Raw genomic sequence first — 20,213 nt, forward strand, 5'->3', positions numbered from 1 at the left:
CATATACAAGCATATACAAAATGTCTATCCCAATAAGACACAAAAATCTGAAGTAAACTTTTAATAATTATTTTTTTAACAAATTATATTACTTTATTATGTACAATTTAAATTTAAAAACAAAGAGGTGAGAGGATGAAAGGTGAGAGCGGTCGATATTGAAGCTGGGGAACCAGGTTTGAGTCTAATCTCCCCGTGACTAAGAAAAATGAACGAGTTCTTATGTAACGAACCTGGTGCTCATGTAATGCGCTTTGATACCAAATGTCTCAGGTCTAGTTTGCGCTATACGAAACTCTGAAAAAAAAGAAAAAGTTGGTAAATATTTTACAAAAACTGTATTGAATACCATAATATTTAAGTAATTCATATTTTATTCTTGAATCTTAATTTAGGCAAAAAAACAGTATGCTTACAATTGGTATTTCTATTCTTAAACCCTGATTACGATGTCGGTCAGTCGGACCATCAATTGCTATCACAGTGGTGAGGAGACCGCCTGACAAGTAATCAGCAGTCCAACCACCACATTACAATGTGATCACTGATCTACCAGTCACAAACTGCTCCTTTACATGGTGGCTTGTGCGTTGACCTGGAAAAAGGCCGTTATACAAGCCGCTGTGTAAAGGAGCACTTCTTGCACCTTCATGCACCATGTGCCATGCACTATGTGGTGTATGACACGCAGTGCATGGAGGTGCGTGGGGGCACTGCACGATCCCCACATGCCACTTTACTGTGGGCCACTATGGAAGGGGGCCAATTTGCCTTTTCATGGTGGTTTTTCTGACATGAAAAGGCTATCGGAAAATGGATAACAAAATCTTAATGGTGGTGCCTGCCATTAGCAGTCGTGATTCCAAACGCTGCCCCATCAGAATCACTGATCCTGTCAGAGGCGTCAGTCATTTAGGATCTGACCACCTGGATAGCTATTCGGTGATCACCCTTTTTTTGAAACCCCCCCTTTTTTTGAAACTATTCTAAAAATTACTATACATCATTTACAGGAAACAACCCTTTTTGTTCCAACTGGGGAATCCAAGAAACGCTGTCCTAAACTGAGTGATTCATGCCAATAATGCCCAATCTTTGGTTACATAAACTACAAAAGACTTATCAGGTTACAGTTTAATAACAGGGCAATTTTATTAAAAAAAAAGATTGTCAAAACAAACACTCTTTTATTAGTGACAGTATTTGCTTGTAGAAAACAGACTGCACACCACTAGTCTTTCTTCACCTCAAAAACCTCTTTACAAACATGATTTAATGCGACCTGGAAGTGACCTTCTTCTTCTGGGCCCGAAATGGCAGAATCAGCACAAGTCGTGTTCTGAAGGAAGACCGCAGGTAGCAGCAAGATGAATGCGGAGAAGCGGATAAAACCGTAACGTATTACCATACCCTTCCTAAATCTCCTTAATTATCCCAGTAGGCTTCCATGACCCATTGAGGGACCCACTGTGGCATCATTTTTAACCAACAGAGGTACGTGAAAAAGAGCACCGAAAATATTGCGAGTATTAGTGACGAACGCAAAGCAGAGATTGAGATCAGACACGCATCCCCGCTTGTATGTTTTGGATGATGGGGGAACCGTGCACGATCGAATGATGAATGTATGTGAGAACACAACCTTTGATTCAATTTGCCTAATGGCTTTGATACGACACGCAACCGAATAACTGTGTCAAACCATTTTTGCTATTGGAAGCCCTTAATATCCCATTGAACTAACAGAGGTACTACTAATATCCCTATTTAGATCTAAGAGGCTGGTGTGACTACTTGGTGACTGTTTGGGGTTATGAGATCATTCCTCACGCAAAACATCGCGCTTCATATTAAATGATTGCAATAAGATCTAGATATTTGTAGATGCATGCAGTTTACCTACAGAATGAGTAGAGAAATTTTGCCATAAGTTTACGATGAATTTACAACCATTGGATGAGTCAGGGTCCTTGACCATTTGTTGTGTGTGTTCCAATGAAGTATTGCCATTTTCCAGTTGCTGTATCTTTTTTAAAAAAAACACAAACAGAAATTCTGTACATAAGTCCTAAATAATTCCCCAAAACCCCTCCCTTTGTATGTCTGTTACTTTATTATTTCAGGTACTTCGAGACCTTATCAGGAGAAGGATTACTATATCCGTCTTCCCACCTTTCCTTATGAACAACCAATACTGTTCATAGGAGTTCATAGGAGTCCCGCTCGGTCTCTGTACACCCTTCACATGGTCCTGATGAAGCCCACCTGACCCTTTCGGGCAACTAGGGGCAGAAACATGTCGACCCACTTTTAACTATTAATCATAGTGTGCGAGAGCCCTAATAACTCTCTTTACACACCAACGGATCTTTTTAATCTTATACTCGAATCCAGACCCATTAAAGACATTTATCTGGCTGTACAAGCATTTTTAACAATACTTGCCCCACACATCACTGATCACTACTGCCTTAACCAGGGATGAACCTCCGGCTGGAGGATGCATAACTACTAACCCAGTGATTATGCAAACACGTGATTGAATAGCGGAGAATCAAGATATACCGCTCCAACATAAGATCTAACATGTGTATGAGGGTTTTTTAATTTGGGACTAATTGGTACACAATCTGCATACCCAGGTTATGCAGGACAAGTGATCCTTCCCCATTTGATTTAGAGGCGACCACCATCATAATCAGGCCCTTAATATTTCGACGTTGATTTTAGCACCATTGATATTTTGTTTTGATTGTCTGGATCTGTACTGGTCTATACTCATTTTAACTATGTTGATTGGTATGTGTTAAGGAAAAAAATATTCACATTGAAAATAAAAACCTGAAAATACTACTTTTTAAAACAAAAATCAATCTGACTTTAGTTTTCTATTTGTTTCGTGGTGGTAGTGTTATTGCCTTCCTTTACTTATTTTTTTGAGACTGTATTGCAATTCCAGTAATTTTCCATGTGAGGTGTTACTCTGTGGCTTGGCTTGTAGGTTTGAGACTGTTTGGTTGGTAGTGTTACTAGAGTAGATGTGGGTGGAAAGTTGGTGAATATCAACTGGCTGTAAGAATTTGAGTTATCAGTTGAAAAGTGCACATAAACAATTTTATCTTTACTGAGAACCCTATTGTAGTACTTAACTCTCTTAGGGTTGCGAATCAGAGCATTCCAAAGCCTGATCAGGATAGGTGATTTAGGCCAGCACTCCTAGCTCACAGGTAAAACAACACTCAATAATTCATTGTCCAGTTAGTGATTTTTCAAATAAAAAGTAAATGTATAGTATTACACTCACTACTAAATATTATGCATTAACTGGAAATATATACAATCAGGTAGATGTATAACTTTGGAGACACCCTCAAACCAGTTCACAGCCCTTGTAAGAATTGAACTCATACTTACCATTCATCCACCAATAGTAGAGATAATGTCACAATATCAGCGGTGTCATAATTAATAAGGCATACCTACTGTCTTTGGGCTTTATTATGAAGTTGATCAAAAACACCATCCGACCGACTCGGTCACGGAAACATTCTGACCCGCTAATCCGGCGATGTATCCGACCACTGTATTAGGATATATAGCAAGGAAAATTTTGACTGTGTCAGTCAGAGATGATTCCAAGCGTCGGTCGGAAATTAGTCTGAACCGACCACGCCAGTTGAAAAGGCTGTCCCATTGGGGTTCTGTTTATGAACATGCATCCGTTGTCCTGCCAAACAGATTATGATGCATCCAACTTGGTTGCGGAATCATGTTGGTTTGTGTGCCAGACGGCAAGTACAAAACTAAAAAACTCAGGACAAATAACAACAACAAGCATAAGCAGTGCTAAAGTGAAGTCAATTTAAATAGTAGGCACACCCGCCAATCTACCTATATAAAGACAAAAAGTGGCCATGATCCTTTCCCCAAACAATACTGCAGAAAAAAACAGGGAGAGCTTTACACAGTCAATGCTGTCAGCCCTTTACACACTAATGAATTGCATTCACACCACTACTTGCACATATCACTTTTTTGTTTCAGATTATTGTCTTAGACACGCCTACTTATTCACATTCACACAAACACTCACACTCACCCTCACCATGTCCAAGAAGAAGCAGCCACGTTTCACTGATGAAGAGTTGAGACTGCTTGTTGATGAAATCGTAGGTGTAGAGCCACATTTATACAGAACCCTAGTCCAAAAGACCCACATCTGATAGAAAAATAAGATTTGGGACAGAGTAGTCAGCAAGGTGAATGCTGTAGCACCCATCCTTTGCAAAAGGATGATATCAAGCAAATCAGTGTCCTACCAAGAACACCAGGCTGCCCAACTAGCCCTCCTGGAACTATGCTTTCCTGACAGTGGCAGGAAACTTACTGATAAGATGGCTGACACTGAGGCGCTGGTGTTTGGAGCACAAGGCCATGTTAGTATTTGTGGTAAAGTCAAACACCAGTCCCCAGTGTCAGCCATCTTAGTAGTCCATTTCCCCTCACTGTCTTGTAAGCATAGTTTCTGGTGGGCTGTTTGGGCAGGATAGGAAGAGTATGTGTATGACAGAGCCTGATGGGAGTTGTAGTAATAGCAACCACTCCTCTTGGACGCCCATCTCCATCAGCTCATCTGGACCTCTGGCTGCCTGACAGTGATTGGAGGTATACTAGCAAAGATGGCTGACACTGGTGCCTGGTGTTTGGAGAACAAGGCCTTGATGGGAGTTGTTCTCAAGTCAGACACCAAGCAACAGTGTCAGCCATTTTGCTAGTACACCTCCGACTCATTGTCAGAAAAGCAGAGTTCCAGGTGGCATGGTTGGACTGGGTGGGAAGGTATGTGTAGGACAGTACCTGATTGGAGACTTAGTAATGCAAACACTCCTCCTGCCACCCAGCTCAAACAGCTCATCTGGGCCTGTGGCTATCTGACAGTGAGGGGAAGTGTGCTAGCAAGATAGGTGACACTCCGTGCTTTTATGATTGCTTGTCAACAATCAAATAAAGCTTACTTTTGACTTTGACTTTGACACTCCAGCCAGGTATGGTTGGGCTGGGTGTGAAGAATATAGTTAGGACATAGCCTGATGGGAGATGCAATTATATCAAATGCTCCCCCTCTCACCCAGCCTACCTGGAATTGTGCTTTCATGACAGTGAAAGGAAATGCACTGGCAAGATGTTGACACTGCTGCATGGTGTTTGGAGCACAAGGGCTTGATGGGAGTTGTGCCAACTCAGATACCAGGCACCAGTGTTAGCCATTTGGTCGTAGACTTTCCCTTACTGTCAGGACAGCAGAGTTCAACAGGGGATGGGTAGGAAGAAGTGTGTAGGACAGGGCCTGATAGGAGATGTAATAGCAAACACTCCTCCTGCCACCCAGTCCAAACAGTTCATCTGGGCATATGGCAACCTGACATTGAAGGGAAGTGTACAAGAAAGATGACTGACACTGGTAAAGGGTGTTTTGAGCACAAGCCCTTGATGGGATTTGGCTTTTGTAGTGTAGTTCCTATAGTCCCAATAGGCTCTGCGCATTGGAATACTATCTTCAGTAGTGTAGACGTAGGACTGAGGTTATCTAGGTCTCTACTGACTATATTAGACTTAAGTTTTTGCCAGCTAGCTCAGAGTTCACTAGAAACTTTCTCGAATAAGCGAGGAGGAGTTTAACCTCCCTGGGTAGACAAGAAGGGATTTAGTTTCTGACAACCATAAAACATGACAACTTTGCTCTCCCTGAATAAGAGTACATCTCTAGAGTCGTGTGAAAACAAAAGACCGCTATTTCACTCAGTCAAAGGTGCGTACTTAGTTTCACCAGATTGCAGAGAAAAAGAGAGACGGGCGTTTTCAATAATATGTGTTATTTAATGAGCAGTCTCTTTCCTCATACAAGAGAAATGAATTGCTACAATTGCAATACTTATAGTTAAGTAAAGTGCATACAGTAAAAGCAGGATTATGAAATAATACTGTAAAAGCATGGATATGGTTTCTTAGCCATATGATACTTTAAAATGGATAAAATAGATACATACATATATACATTGACTAATCGTACTCAACTGGTGCTTCTAACTACGCCTATCCCGGTGTACCTGACCTAAGCCTAATACATGGGCGGGAGTAAGTAAATAGCAGTTTAAGTTAAGTTTGTTTTGCCAAGAATCTGACTCAAGAATTCTCTGTAAGGGTTTAGTCAGTTCAGTACCTGGGTATTAGAAGGCAGGAGGGCTGGTATCTCTCTCTCAGGACTCGGTATCCCAGTCACCCGCAAGGGTAGGCTGGAAACGCCGGAGGCTGAATTTCTCGGCAAGAGAAAAGACAGCGTCTTTCTCAGCGCGTCAAAAGGGAGGGGCAGCGTCCATGGGCTCTCGCATCAGCTGGGCTCTCGGGCAAGTAGTAGCTGCTCCAGATTCATCACCACCGTGTCCTTGCTTAAGGCAGCGTCGGTATATTTATACCTGAAAGGTGCCGGGTTTGACGTAAGGATGGACATAAGACGTCAATAAAGATGTCACTAAGAACTGGTCATTCTTACAGTGCTTTACAGGAGTTAGCGGACAAAATCAAAACAATAGCAGCGGGGATTTCCCAGGTTGCTGGAGGCTTGGATTTGTTTAAGAACTCGGTGTGCTTTCTAGGGGGCTGGAGGAATAGGCTTGCTTAATGTGACAGCATGCGCTATGACTGAATTAAGAAAAAAGGGTTTCTATGCTGTTGCAGGGATATTATTGATTTATAACCGGACAAGGGCAAAGAATAGGAATATTGATTCAGGTACCTAGATAAACACACTACACTTTAAGTAAAACAACATGCAACAGTGTCTGTCATCTTGCCAGTACCTGTCCACTCACTGTCAGGAAAACGGAGTTCCAGGTTGGTTGGATAGGCTGAGTGTAAAGTGTGTGTGTAGGACAGAGCCTGATGGGAGATGTAGTTATAGCAAATACTCCTCCTCCCACCCATCCCAACCAGCCTACCTGGAACTCTGCTTTCCTGACAGAGACTTGATTTGAGTTGTAGTCAACTCATACACCCAGCATCAGTGTCAGCCATCTTGGCAGTACATTTCCTCTCAGTGTTAGGAAATCATAGTTCCAGGTGGCTGGTTGGGCTGGGTAGGAATATGTGTGTAGGACAGAGCCTGATGCGAGTTGCAGTCATTGCAAACATTCCTCCTCCCCCTAACTCACTTAGTACTCTGCTTTCCTGACAGTGAGTGGAAATGTATGGGCAACATGGCTGACATTGGTGACTGGTCCTTCACTTGACCACAACTCACATCAAGGCCCTGTACTCCAAAGCAGTGCCCAGGGTCAGTAGACTTGCTAGTAAATGTCCTCTCACTGTCAGGTAAGCGGGGTTCCAGGTGGGTTGGTTGGGCTGGGTGGGAAGATGTGTGTACGACAGGGCTTGATGTGAGATGTAGTAATAGCAAACACTCCTCTTCCCACCCAGCACTAACAGCTTATCTGGGTCTATGGGTACCTAACAGTGAATGGAAGTTTGCTTGCAAGTTGGCTGACACTGGTGACTGGTGTTTCACTTCACCAAAATTCAGTGTCCTGGATCAGCCATCTTGCTAGTACACTTTCCCTCCCAGTCATGTACTCATGGCACAGATTAACTGGTTGGGATGGATGGCAGGAGGAGTGTTTACTATCACTACAACTCTCATAAGGTGCTGTAGTACACACACCTTCCCAACCAGCCCACTTGGAGCTGTTTTTTCCTGACAGTGAGTGGAAACATATTGGAAAGATGGCTGACACTGGGCATTGGTGTTTGGAGCACAAGGAACCTGTTAGTAGTTGTGGTAAAGTCAAACACCAGTCTCCAGTATCAGACTTCATGATTGTTCATTTCCCTTCACTGTTGGGTAAGCATAGTTTCTGGTGGGCTGTTTGGGTTGGGTGGGAAGAGTGTCTTTATGACAGAGCCTAATGGGAGTTGTAGTTACAGTAACCACTCTCCCTGCCACCCAAACCAATCAGCTCACCCGGGCCCATGGCGGCCTGACGGTGAGTGGAGGTGTACTAGCCAGATGGCTGACACCGGTGCCTGGTGTTTGGATCACAAGGCCTTGGGTTCTGGTCAAGTCAGGCACCAAGCACCAGTGTCTGCCATCTTGCCAATACATTTCCATTTACTCTCAGGAAAGCAGAGTTCCAGGTAGGGTAGCTTCGCTGGATGTAAAGAGTGTGTGTAGGACAGAGCCTGGTGGGAGGTGCAATGATAGCAAATGCTCTTCCTTCTACCTATCCCAACTAGCCTACCTGTAACTCTGCTTTCCTAACAGTGAGTGGAAATGTACTGGCAAGATGGATGGCACTGCTGCATGGTGTGTGGAGCACAAGGCCTTGATTGGAGTTATGATAAACTCAGACACAAAACACCAGTGTCAGTCATCTAGCTAGTACACCTCCACTCACTGTCAGAAAAGCAGAGTTCCAGTTAGCTTGGTTGGGCTGATTGGTAAGGTGTGTGTAGGACAGAGCCTAATGGGAGATGTAATACTACAAACACTCCTCCTCCCACCAGCCCACCTGGAACTCTCATTTCCTGACAGCGAGTGGAAATGAACTGGCAAGATGGCTGGCACTGCTGCATGGTGTTTGGAGCACAAGGCCTTGGTGGGAGTTGTGGTCAACTCAGATACCAGGCACCAGTGTCAGTCATCTTGCTAGTACACCTCCTCTCACAGTCAGAAAAGCAGAGTTACAGTTGGCCTGGTTGGGTTGGTTGGGAAGGTGTGTGTAGGACAGAGCCTGATAGGTGATCTAATCATAGCAATCACTCCTCCTGCCACCCAGCCCAAAAATCTGGTTTGGGCCCATGGCCACCTGACAGTAAGGGGATGTGTGCTAGCAAGATGGCTGAGACTGTTGCATGGTGTATGGAGCACAATACCATGATGGGATTCAGCTTCAAGTAAGACACCATGCAAAAGATTTAACCATGTTGCCAGTACAATTCCACTAATTCTCAGAATAGCTGAGTTCCAGGTAGGCTGGTTGGGCTAGGTGTTTATTTTGTGGATTTATTGAACGCATACGAATCATCCCCGAAAGGATCTCTCGGCACTATACAGGAAAAAGAAATTGAGGATACATTTTCAAAAGAGTCATCTCTTCAACATTTTTTTAAAATTGCTTAGTTCACTGCAGAACCTGAGATGTGGTTGAAGCATATTCCAGTGGCTAGCTGCCAGATGCGATAAGGCTCTACTGCCAATACGTACCTTCCGTATTTTCTGGCTACACAGAAAATGAGAGTCACTGGATCTCAGTTGTTGGGCGGGCTGATACCACCTGAGTTTGTTCCTAAGGTAGGCCGGACCCTTTCCCTGTAGTGATCTGAAAACTACACAGAGGATCTTGAAGATAGCTCTCTTCCTCACCGGGAGCCAGTGTAGCTGATGCAACAATGGGGCTGATGGAGTCCTTGCCGGTTTGTTGAGGTTGAGGTGGGCCGCCGTGTTCTGCACTACCTGGAGTCGAGATAAAAGATCTTCCCTTGCTCCCACCAGCAGCGCGTTACCAAGGTGTGAAGAGTATGTGTAGGACAGAGCCTGATGGGAGATGTATTTATAGAAAATCCTCCTCCCACCCATCCTACCCCGCCTACCGGGAACTCTGCTTTCGTGACAGTGAGTGAAAATGTACTGGCAAGGTGGCTGACACTGCTATATGGTGTTTAGAGCACAAGGCCTTGGTGGGAGTTATGGTCAACTCATACACCAGTCATCAGTGTCAGCCATCTTGACAATACATTTCCAGCCAATCTAAAGAAAGCACAATGTGAGGATGCTGGCTAAGCTGTGTGGGAAGGTGTGTGTAGGACAAAGCCTCTTGGGAGATGTAGTTATAACAAATATTCCTCCTCTCACCCAGCCTACCAGCCCACCTGGAATTCTGCTTTCATGACAGCGAGTGGAAATATACTAGAACGAGGGCTGACCCTGGTGGCTGGTGTCTGACTTGACCACAACTCCCATGATGGTATTGTGCTCCAAACACCAGACAGCAGTCAGCCATCTTGCTAGTACACTTCCCCTCATTGTCAGGAAATCATAATTCCACGGTAGGTGGTTTGGATGGATGGGAAGGTGTGTGTAGGACAGGGCCTGATGGGAGATGTTGTAAACACTCCTCTTGCTACCAAGCCCAAACAGCTAGTCTAGGCCTATGGTATCCTGACAGTGGGGGGAAGTGTACCAGCAAGATGGCTGACACTGGCGAAAACTGTTCCCAATAACGTGTGTGCATGCGTGTGCCTGCACACCTCTGTTACATGTAGCATGCAGTGCTGTGTGTGGAGCGCACACTCACACACACACAGCATATCAAACAAGAACGTTTGTGCCACTGTTTTTAAAAAGCGATCAGCACAAAAAACTGGTGTTTCTTTCATATAGAGCCAGGCTGCAGTGCACACTTTTTGCTTTTGTTTAGGTATTCATGTTAATTGCAGCGCCATCACGAGCTGCGATTAACATGAATACTTTATACAAAAGCACACAATCTGCCCATCACCCTGTAGCTGTGCTCTATTAAGAAAAGACATTCAGCAAGTCTTCAAACACGGCGTGAAAAGCACACGTTGTGTTTGTAGAGTTGCTGAATTTCTCTTAAGAGAACTGGGCTGCGGGATGATTGTGTGACTTTGTTAAAGATTTCAGGTTAAAATTGCAGCTCCAGACGGGTGCTTTGTTTAACCTGAAATCTTTATCAAAGGCCCACAATCACGCCGCAGCCCAGCTCTGTTATGAAAAGAGATTCAGCAACTCTACACACACACAGCGTGAAAAGCACATGTGTTTATAGACTTGCTGAATTTCTCTTAGAGCTGGGCTGCAGGGTGATTTTGTGACTTTGTTAAAGTTTTCAGGTTAATTGCAGCTCCAGACGGGCGCTGTGATTAACCTGAAACCTTTAACAAAGGCCCACAATCACCCCGCAGCCCAGCTCTGTTAAGAAAAGAAATGCAGCACCTCCACAAGCACGGTGTGAAAAGCACACGTCGTGTTTGTAGACTTGCTAAATTTCTCTTCTTAATAGAGTGCAGCTGTGGGGTGATTTACACTTTTCTGTGCTTGGCATAGTGTGCCACTCTACTTGTATTTTCCTGTTTCTGTCATTGAATCCAGATATATGATACAGCAAGTAACATCATACCTACAAGTCAGGACTATTGGCTTTGTCAATGATTGTTAGTTGCATAAGATAAATAAGCAGGAACTATGGCTTGTATGTAACATTGAAAAAGATTAAACTTAAAGCCCAGGTGACACCACAACAATGTTGCTGCTCCTGAGTTTCAAAAAGAGAAGGAAAGCAAGTATTAGTGAAGAGAATAGTCCTGACAGATTAATCATTCATTTACACAATTGCAGCTGCCATCTGCTCAGACCTGCCTCTTGGCAAGATTAAAAATCTTGGTGAGGCCTAACCAGCCTTCCACCCTGATTAGTTTGTTCAGGTGAGCACGGTTGCAAGGAGCAAGTGTTGAATTGGCAAGATGGCGAAAAAGGCTCCTTGTAGAACCCTCCAACGTCGATATGCAGAGACGCTACTTCTGAAGCATTGCCATAGCACATTTGCTGTCTTCTCTGACATATCTTTTGTCCTTTTTCCTTCCACTCCCCAGCTGCTCTTGCCGTCTCCTTCTCTTCTTTTTCTTCTTCCTCATATCAGTCCCGCTCCACGTTTACCCACTTTCCCCTTCTCCCCATCCCATTCTTGTCTCCATTTCCCTCTCACTGCCGTTCTTTCCTTTCTCTCTTACCAGTTTTCCATTCTCCGTTCTTCCTCCCAGTTCTCCAAAGCCTCTGGCTGCCTTTCTCTTTCTGTCCCTCTCTTACCAATTTCTCCATTACCCCTTCCCCATTTCTCATCTTTGCGCCATGACTTTTTTTTTCTACCTTGTTCCTCTCTCCCCCATTCTCTGCTACTAAAATCTATTTTTCACTAGTCTCCTCTCCTTTTCCTTCAGGCTATGTTACAATTTAAAAAACACATACCACTATCCCTGAATATTAGATGGAAGCACATTTAGAATTTGGACCAATGTGCCTCTTTCGTGTCGGTGACCTGGCCAAAAAGGACATGAAAAAGCTGCAATTGGATCATAAGTCCAAAGCTGTTCTAATCAGGGGCCCTGACTGCAATGAACACAAAAACCTTAACAAATGCACACAATCACCCCACAGCCCAACCCTATTAAGAAATAAAATGCAGAAACATAGCTGCCAAGGTTTCAAATTGCAATGTGGGATGTTTTCATAATTTCACTGTAATTATTAGTATCATTTGAACAGGTCCGGCTTTGGGGCTGGTGGCGTCTGGTGTGACAATGTTTGATGGCACCCCAATGACCACCTCCACCACGAATACTCTCATTACCAACCTTTAACAGTGGCCCTCAAGTCTCCATAACCCCTCTCTCTTTCATATTTATTTTATTTAATAGAACCACTCATACCAGTGTAAGGTGTTAAGCACTTTACATCGCATACATATTACACAGAGACACTGAATCATAGTGTGTAAATCAATGTATAGGAAATGTTACATCAGACAGAGGAATAAAATGTTTCTTCTTAACAGAACTGGACTCCCAGGGTTTTAAGCAAGCGTTTGGAGGGATATTTGGCGCTGCACACACATGCAGTATTGTTCCTGGTGCACATAGCCATGGCTGCAGCGCACAGAGACCCTACACTGCTGCACACAGAGGAAAAAAATTAGAGGAAACATTGCTGGTGACTGGTATTTGGAGCACAATGCATTGATGGGATTTGGCTTTAAGAAAGACACCATGCAACAGTGCCAGCCATCTTACCAGTACATTTCCACTCACTCTCAGTTAAGCAGAGTTCTACATAGGTTTGGTGGGCAGGGTGTTGAAGGAAGTAATCCGTTTAGGGCCACTCGAGTCACTAATGATCACCTCTCAGCATTCTTTACTACATGAAGAATTGGTCAGACAGTATAGAATACAAACCAAAAACTGTTCATTCATATACACTTAGAGCGAAGCGGCGTCTGCCCTGTCACTAGGAGTGCTGCAGAGGGAACTGAAATCAACAAGCATAAAGATACATTATGTACATATCGTAACCGGGAAAAACAGGCCCACAATGGAATTTTCCAACAGGTGCAGTTAACAGCAAAATACAGAAAAAATGGTTTCAGCACTCATATCTTACACAAAGTAACATAGTCCAAGGTCGCTCCAACCTGAGCCCACCACTAGACAAGGGGGAGAGGGCCTCTTTCTAATGGGAAAGTTAAGTGCTATCATGAACAGTGTGCTCATTACTGAAACAAAACCCAAGTGAGGAAACAAAACTCATAAAGGAGGATTTCTCAGAATTGAACTAGGTCAGTTCAGAACAACCTAAAATGGCACCAAAATAGAAAAAGGCACAGCGAATGTGAACGTTCATTAATACTGTATAAGCATAAACAATTTCTAGTCTAACAGACCCTCCTTTTAGCATGAGCTAAAACATTTTTCAATGAAAACAAGAAGAAACAGAACTACCAACAGGAATACGAAATATTATTAATAAACAGTTACGAACATTCCCCATCTCCTGACAACCTGACTGGTAGTTCTCACTACGCAAGATGAATATCACTGCTACCCTCCAATTCACATTCTAAACCCTTCCACCCCCCCATTCTCCTAGACAACACAATTATCAAGCTGCCAACACCGGACCCTAGGCTTGATGAAATCCTACTTTCACTACAATATATCAAAGATGACCTACACAAGCTATGGAACCTGTTTAGGCAGCAACCCAAGTTCAAACAACATACGGGTGATAAGAGCAGGATCCCCCACAGCAACAGCCCCACAACCCAGCGCCAGTCACAACGTCTATCCCTTAATCAGACATCCCCAAGATGGAGAACAGTTCCTAACTGTTTTTCCACAACCCGTCCGATCCGCAGGAAGAATACCTTATCCGCTAAGGATATACACTCCCTCCTCCTCTCCTACGATCCCCCCCAACACAACCAGTCCACAGTTGTCCCAAACAAGTCAAAGCCACCCTCCCTAATCGAAACCATCCATCTCAGTACACACAGTCCCCCTAATCACAACACCAGAGGTATAATCCTGGAGAATGTTATGCAAGTTCAATTAACACTGGAATCTCCAATGACCTCCAAGCAGTGTCTCAAATGCATTCCACTAAACTGCAGAGCAGCCTCATCACACGCAGCTGACATTGCTGACCTTATACTCACTCACGAACCTGACCTCCTAATCCTTACCAAAACATGTCTAAATGAATCGTCCAACCCGATCCTTGACATACTGGTCTCCCCTGATTATGACATTACTTCAGTATACGGACCTATTAGACCAGGAGGCGGTTTTGCCTGCATCTACCGGAACAGCCTGCAGTGAACTGCTCACCCTCACCGGATCTTTTCTCGTGTGAATATCTTTGCTTAGATATCACAAGTAATAACAAACCAATTTGTTCACTGCACACTTTTTACCACCCGCCAGGCGATAACCTCACCTTCATCGAGCAATTCATGGATATTGTGACCACATATACGGGTCAATGAAATATTCAAATCATCCGCGGTGCTTTCAATCTCCATTTGAACGACTCGAAGGACCCAGCAGTAAATAGCCTCAAAACATTCCTTTCGGACCTTGACCTCACCCAAATCTGCAATAGCCCCACACATGTCAAAGGCTCAACCCTCAAATTGGTGATTGTCAACCCAGAGGCCATTCAGCTTAACACAATCCTCCCCTGTGATTGGTCTAATCATCATTCCATCACCTTCTCCATCAAGCTGCAAGTATGGAAGAGAAACCTACAAAGCTCCTTCACAGACGTATACACATCCACCAATGTCAGCCTCCTGCTTCCCCCAGAAGACCTAACTGAGGTCCGAGCATTGACACAGCACTTCTTTAACTCCATGACCACGATCTTAGGTACAACTGTACCTCTACAATGGAAGAGGCTCTCGACAAAATACACTAAACCTTGGTATGACAATAGACTCAACGAGGAGAGACGAGCACTAAGATTAGTTGAACGGAGATGGAGGTCATCACCATCCATGTACCACCTGAAACTGTTCAGATCCTCCAGAAACGTGTACTATTGAAAGATCAGACATTCAAAAGCAAGCTTTTTCAAAAATCAGCTAGATCAAGCCAAGAACAGACCCAAGAAGCTATTTGAACTAGTTATAATTCATTCTCGTGGCGTAGCTCATCTTCCCTAAGATGGTCAATGTTCTCCACCCAGCTTCGAAGAATTTTCTTCTTTCTTCATGAGAAAGACGGAACTCCTGAAAACAGATCTACTTAAGGCCGCATTAGCTCAGATCGACATTCAGAAGGATATGCCATCTCTTACGCTAGTAACCCCTTGCACCTGTACAACCAAGTAGGACCTCAAAAACAACGGCTCCTGGGCCTTGTTTACAACCTACAGCGAAGAAACAATCCTAAAAGCGCTCACGTTCTTAAACCCCTCCAACCACTTCTCTGACCCCCTCCTTGCTATCCACCTCAAAGATCTCCTACCGGTGCTATTGCCACTTTGGACAAAGATCATCATGCTTCCTTAGTCCAAGGTGTTATTCCTGATATTCTCAAAGTTTCCCCCATCTTGAAAAAAATGAAGGTGGACCCCGTGGACCTGAATAACTACAGACCAATTTTCAACATCCCAACACTTGCAAAACTCCTTGAAAAATGTGTTCTCAGCCAGTTAGACAACCACATCACCAACTTCCACCTGCTCAATAAATTTCAATCTGGCTTCCAGGCAGGGCATAGTACGGAGTCGGCCATTACCCACATCGTAGATGATGCACTAAAAATCCTAGATCCGAACGAAGCCCGTCTACTTATCCTACTTGACTTATCGTCGGCATTTGACACCTTCAAACATGATAATCTACTAAGCCTCCTGCAACACAGAATGGGCTTATCAGGGTCAGTTCTAAATTGGTTTACCTCTTACCTCCAAAATAGATCCCAAAGGTTCAAGGACAAACAATCCCTGTCCAGGACCGTCCCAGTCACATTAGGAGTCCCACAGGGCTCCTCCCTCTCACCTACTCTATTCAACTTATTCATGGAACCACTCACTGAGATCCTTAGCTCATCAAATATCCATGTTCACATGTACGCTGACAAAACACAACTTTATTTAAAGATAAACTCTCCGGGCGACATCAAAGCTCTCAATTCAACTCTACAAAAAACTCAGTCTTGATTGACTGACAACCACCTCAAACTAAACTCACTCAAAACCGAATTCCTACTAATCACCCCCCCTAACCAAACAAGAATGGCTTAAACAACTTACAGAGCTCAACTGCCAACCTCTTTTAATCGATTCAGCAAAATCACTGGGACTAATTCTGGACAGTAACTTAAACATGCAAAAACATATCAGTGCTGCAGCAAAAGGAGCAAACTTTCAGATGCACACCCTGAGAAAATTAACACCCTCCCTCCCAGCAAATGACTTCAAACTGGCAGTCCAAGTCTGAGTACTTCCCAGCCTAGAATATGGTAGTGCAATGCTATGTGGACTCCCTAGATCAACAACTGCCCCGCTAAGAACATCACTCAACTCATCGGCCAGGCTCATCACAGGTTCCAAAAGACATTGCCACATTTCCCCCGACTTCAAAATGCTCAACTGGCTACCCTTCAAAGTAAGAATTCAACAAAAAATCGCTTGCATGACACACAAAGCCCTACATCAGAACACCCCGAGGTACCTTGCCCTGAAACTGGAGCTCTTGTGTGGTAACAAATCCTCTAGGAGCGCCAACAATCTTCTTTTGAAGCCTCAAAGATTTGCCAAGAAGAAAACATATAATCACTCCTACTCTGGACTTGCTCCAAGGATTTGGAATGCACCACCCCCAAAAACCAGACTCAACCCATCATCTGCATCCTTCAAAAAATAAGTTAAATCTCTTTTCATGACGAAATACATGTGAACATTATTTCGGACTCTTTGAACAACTAGCTGTAACATAAGTCTTTATCTAGAAATAATATGTTTCTTTGGTACATTGTTTCTTTTGTTTAACTACCTTACTTGTAAAGCACTCTGATACCCACAAGGGTCATGTTCGCGCTATATAAAACCTTTAAAAATAAAATTAAATTAAATTAAAAATGTAGTGAAACAGTGAGGAGGGAGGATGTCACGAAAATTCATTCAATGATATTCATCAGATCCTCAATATCATGTTGAATCATTATAGCAACATTTTTATCATGAATGGATATCTTCTTTTTAGGAGTTAGAAAGGTGGTACAATAGGGGCAAAAGACAGGAAGACACTAAATAAGGGCACAGCACCAATATCACAATGAGAAAAATCACTTTTTCAAGGATCCAGCCCCAGCTATCAAGAACAGACCAACTCCAATTCCCACTTTCCATTCCTTTGACATTTTCAAGGACATCTAGAATGTGTTTAGCAGTATTTTTTCCATATTCTTGATCCCGACTACACACTGATCACCCACTACTGTGCATACACCACCAGTTTTAGTAGAATAAAATCCACTGCATATCTGGTCTGTTCCGAATATATTCGCATACTCTCCTTCTGAGTAGTGATGTCAAGCAAAGCTGGTACTCTGGTATTACACAAAATTTGCAGGTTAAACCCAATGTATTCTCTAGCTTTTTCACCCCTGGCCATAGAAGTACCACCCAAGGTAAAAATAATAAAAAACGGATGTATCTAAAATTGATCCTATTGCTATACTTATTGACCTTTATATCGGTCATTCCCTCACAGAATTCTTTCATCAAAGTCCTTTTAACCCATGGTATGTTAAGCTTAGCATATTTACACGGTACACCTAAGGGCAATACCATTCCAAGAGCCACATCATCTGTAACATTATGAACATTAGAGTACTTCCCATTAGGCAAGAAGAAAAACCCTGGGTGTGCATAAATCGGTCCTTCATAATCCACTGCTGCATAACTGGAATTCATTCCCAAACTACCTGGATCTTTGTCATTCACCAAAGGGATCTTTTTTTTTACAGCACTGTTCCTGAGCCATTTATATATAGTGAAGTATCAGTGCTATTCACAATGGGACAGCAATCAGAAAAGTAACCACCCTCCCGGATAATATCAATTTCTTTTAATGCCAACACACCAATGTGACATTCTGTTTTTCCATATAGAAATGATCACAATATGTATTGTTATCAAAACCTGGGTAACCAATTCCAGTGGCTTTCTATGGTATAGGCATGGTCCTGGATTGCCAAAACCAAATACTCTTTTCACTTCAGTGAATTGGGGTACCCGAGTGTAAGTATAGTTCACAAGTGACAATGAATATGCAGTCCACAGACCAGTGACAGATTGGGTGGGGTAACAAGCTGTCCCTTCTCTGATGAACCTCTTATGGATCTCCGATAACACTCCTAGATAATCAAGCAACACAGAATATTACATTTCTGAGTATTTATGAGGACACATTCGCCGGGTGCCCGAACATAACCCCATAAGGGGACAATCCTGTTCTAGAAGGAGCTGTGGTTCTTGTTGATAGGAGAGCTAACGGTAGAGCATCTAGCCATTTTAACTCTGTTGTCTCCTGGATTTTTGTCAATTTCAGTTTGAAAGTACCATTTTCCTTCTCAACAAGGCCAGCTGACTGGGGGTAGTTGGCAGCATGAAATTTCTGCTTAAAGCGTAACCCTTCACTAATCAATGTAATCACTTTACCATTAAAATTACTTCCCTTATCACTCCAGATATCTCGGTGCAAGCCAAAATGACGAAAGTACTCTTTAAGGAGTACCTTTGCAGTCGTAATGGCCATATTATCTTTCATGGGGTAGGCTTCAACCCATTTACTAAATGCACATACAACCACCAAAACATACTTAAGATAATTGCATCTGTCCAATTCGATGTAGTCCATTTGAAGGACTTCAAAAGGAAAAGTGGGTGGTGCAAAATTACCAGGTGAATGTACCCTTCCCTGGATTATGCATCATACAGACCATGCAATATTCCACCAAATGCGCAGCCGTCTTGGAGATGGTATCATTATGCCACACAGGGGCTAACAATTTACAAATACCTTTTTCACTAATATGAGTTGGACCATGTGCCATGGTAACCATGGACAGAACATATGCACCGGGCAACATCCATTTCTGTTGCCCCAATTTATCAATCAAACACCCTTCTGCATGTAACTGTGCTGTGCTCCCCTGCCATTGTGCCGATTCCTCTATTGTGGCTTCACTATTTGACTCGTTTACACTCTCAAGGGTATTTTCAAACCAAAAAACCTCAGGAACCCATCTAGCTGGACCTTCCTCCTTACAGTACGCACACTAAATTTTCCCCAAAGCTGTTGAGAAGAACCTTCCCACCCCCTATTATTTCCCCTAAATGCTTGTTGCAACAACACCTTTATCTTTAGATTGTTATGCTTCATATCAGTTGTATCCTTTTCCTCCTGATCTCGGTGTTCATAATACTGGGCCACATTCAAAATAACAAAGGGAGGAGACATGGACCATGTGCTCTCAGATGCCTGCAAACAAGTCATTATTTCAGGAAGATAATTAGTAACAAATCTATAATGAACAATCGAATTCCCCCCCTCAGTGGACGTATCCTGCTCACTATAATCCAAAAACGTGTCTTCAAATCGAGTAAAGAAATCAGACACACTCTCATCCTTCTTCTTCCAACAAGCTGTCAACCCATCCCAGCACACCTTCTTAGGTAGAATAAGTGTGTGCATGTACATAATGATATGACCAGGCAAAGCAAGTATCTCAGCGTGGGGTTTGTTACCTGGCTTCCTTCCCTGATCCCATCCTTTAATTGCATCCCATGTACCACCCTATTCTGCAACATTATCTTGAGTATGGGCCTGTTTCCAAATATCAACCAGAACAGGAAGACCAGAAAACATTTTAATATCAGCCAAAGTTATTACAGTAGAAGAGGCAGCCTCTGTTAATTCCTTATAATAAGCTGTAGGATTCTTTCTAGGGTCGCGCATTGTTGTCCAAAGGACTAAAACCTCACTTCTTTTCCACGGAGTATAAACCCTTTGCTCCTGAAAACAGGCCACTATGGCCAGTCTAGTGACATTTCTGCGCTGATCCGTTAACTCAGGTAT

General features: G+C 43.3%; 1 long non-coding RNA gene across 1 annotated transcript in view; it reads left to right on the forward strand.

Moving 5' to 3' along the window:
* Nucleotides 1–1,329: 1,329 nt before the first annotated feature.
* LOC144827767 (uncharacterized) overlaps nt 1,330–20,213 on the forward strand; it is a 28,672-nt gene continuing 9,788 nt past the window's right edge. Inside the window, exon 1 of the long non-coding RNA XR_013610355.1 lies at nt 1,330–1,494. This is a non-coding gene — a long non-coding RNA (uncharacterized LOC144827767). The remainder of the gene's footprint in view (nt 1,495–20,213) is intronic.

This window comes from Lissotriton helveticus, chromosome 4_1 (assembly GCF_964261635.1).
Source record: "Lissotriton helveticus chromosome 4_1, aLisHel1.1, whole genome shotgun sequence".
Classification (NCBI taxonomy): Eukaryota; Metazoa; Chordata; class Amphibia; order Caudata; family Salamandridae; genus Lissotriton; species Lissotriton helveticus.